Here is a 2,586-nt window from a genome sequence, read left to right as displayed (position 1 = left end):
AGTATTCTTGCCTGGAAACGTCTATGGATAGATAAGCCTGGCAGGCTGTACAGTCAAAGGGTCACAAAGACATAGGGTCACAAAGAGCTGGTCATGACTGACCAGGAGCGCTATCAGGACTTTGTATTTAAAGTAGAAACCACAGAAGCATAACACTGTGAGGTCAGCATTTGTGGAGGTTGATTACTTAGTACTCACATTAGAATCAAGTAAATCAAGTAGTTGTGCTAACTTCTAATTTTTAACCAGTTTATAGATGACCAATCAAGAAAGTTAGTAAAATGTATCCAAATAGTGTTGCAGGGAAGAGCCAGTTCCGACCATGCTGGATCACTTTCTTTGACTTTAACCTTTGCTTTTTGTTGCTTTTGTTACTATAATCATACATAATGTCCTGCCTCAGATGCCCCTCTGCTTGTTAAACTGAAGTGCCTTTGTTCAGCTCACAGAAAGAAAAATCTGACCCTACCTACCTGTGAAAAGAAGATATTAACACTTCCCATTTTGCAAGACTGATGGCCCTTATTACTTCCTCCTTGGCTCTCCCTCTCCATTCTGCCTTTTTACTTCAGTTCCTCACCACTTTTCTCTCTGGTTCTATAAAAGAACCTGGCATCCAGACCCCTACCAGATGGTGTTTTGCATCATAGTTTTTTCTTCATTTAATACTATAAGCACATCTCCATATCATCAGGTAGTTTTTATTATTTAATGCCAGTAGTAGTGTAGAAAAAAAAAGAAAAGAAATTATGCAGCAATCTACTGGGCAACAAACTAGAGGCAGGCGGTTGACAGATCGCTGATGTCCATGTTTATTCGGGTTACAGAGAAAGAGGGGGCAGGGGAGCTGTTGGTAACTGAGATCTCGGAGTTAGACTCAACCCAGAAACAGTAACCTCAAGACAAAATGGTTTAAATGTCATAATACGTTACACATAAACTCACATGTTTCTTTAGTCTAGCAGGATGTCTCAAAATTAAAGGTACATACAACAATCAACTGTATTCCTACATACTTTCAATGAACAACCAGAAAAATACAGAAAATTCTATTTACACAATAGTATTAAAAAGAATAAAATACTCAGGAGTAAACTTTAAACGTTATGTACATTATATTCTGAAGACTAAAAAACATTACTGAAAGAAAATTTAAGAGACCTAAATAAACGGAGAAGTGAAGTGAAGTGAAAGTCGCTCAGTCACGTCTGACTCTTTGCGACCCCGGAATTCTCCAGGCCAGAATACTGGAGTGGGTAACCTTTCCCTTGTTCAGGGGGTCTTCCCAACCCAGGGATCACTCCCAGGTCTCCCACATTGCAGGTGGATTCTTTACCAGCGGAGTAAAAAGCTTGGATTTTACTCTTCACAGTGATTCCACATGAAGAAATTCATGCATCATTGCCAAAATAAACGGAAAGACATCTTAAATTCATGGAATGAAAGGTTCACTATTGGAATGGCAACATTCTCCAGATTGATCTACAGATTCAAGGCAATCCTTACAATTTCAGCTGGCTTCTTTGCAGAAATTGACATGTTGATCTTAAAATTTACACAGAAATTAAAGGGATTCAGAATAGCCAAAACAACCTTGAAATACAAGAATCAATTTAAGGGGTTGGGGCTTCTTTTGTGGGTGATGAAACTGTTCTAAAATTGACAGTATTGATGGCTGTGTATCTCTGTGACTACTCAAAACCACTGAATTGTAGACTTTAAATAGGTGAGTTGTATGCTATCTGAATTACAATCTCGATAAAGCTTAAAAGAAGATGGAAAAACAATTTTAAAAGACATGTACATATATAGAACTGTAGAGAACTGTAAATTCAGAGTTGTGTATATTGTTTCCACCTTAACTTGAATTTCAGTGGTTAGAATCTCACCCTAAATTAGTGTGCATTACAATCTACAGGTAACATAGGGACTGTCAGAGAAAATATGAGTGTATATAATGTTCCCTTTCAAATAATGTCTCTAGATTACTAAATTAGTAGATGACTCTACTAAATTTTAAAGAAAAAAGTAAATATCTGAAGAAAGTGGGAAGAGAATTCTCAAAGACCATATACTTTAGCAATATTCTGGAGAGTAATATTTTTTTCTTAAGCAACAAGTGACAGAGCAGGTATAAATAAGGCCATGAAATCTGTCTTCATAAGTAAGAAATTCATCTTTTTACGATGGAACAATGAGTTACTTAATGACCTAAATGTCAAGTGTACAAAGTCAAAGATCCTGAATTCTAGAGAAGACAGGAATATTCAATATAAAACCCAAAGTGTTGTTAGTAAATAGTGAGTTGAATTATAAATATACAGACTGCTTACATCAAAGGTTTACACTTTATATTCTGTATATATTTGTAATATATACAAGTATACAGTATATACAGATACTATGTCTATTATTTACCCCCTTACTTATACATACACAGAACCTCTTGCTTTCCCTGAACTCATTAGTGTTTTTATATTTTTTTTTTATTTTGTATCTCACTTGATTCAGAATAAAGCAAAACACCCCAGACGTTTCTTAAGCACTGTTAAACCACCAGGCTGGGCAACAGAAATAGTAGCATAA

At 35.8% G+C, this 2,586-nt stretch overlaps 1 non-coding gene across 1 annotated transcript; it reads right to left on the bottom strand.

The window, feature by feature from the left end:
- Nucleotides 1-1,335: 1,335 nt before the first annotated feature.
- Nucleotides 1,336-1,407, bottom strand: LOC122452632. Its single transcript, XR_006272792.1, has one exon. It is a non-coding gene; the product is annotated as a small nucleolar RNA SNORD36 (small nucleolar RNA).
- Nucleotides 1,408-2,586: the final 1,179 nt, after the last annotated feature.

This window comes from Cervus canadensis, chromosome 13 (assembly GCF_019320065.1).
Source record: "Cervus canadensis isolate Bull #8, Minnesota chromosome 13, ASM1932006v1, whole genome shotgun sequence".
Taxonomy (NCBI): domain Eukaryota; kingdom Metazoa; phylum Chordata; class Mammalia; order Artiodactyla; family Cervidae; genus Cervus; species Cervus canadensis.
The sequence above is the reverse complement of the archived record's forward strand: the minus strand, read 5'-3'. Positions and strand labels throughout refer to the sequence as shown.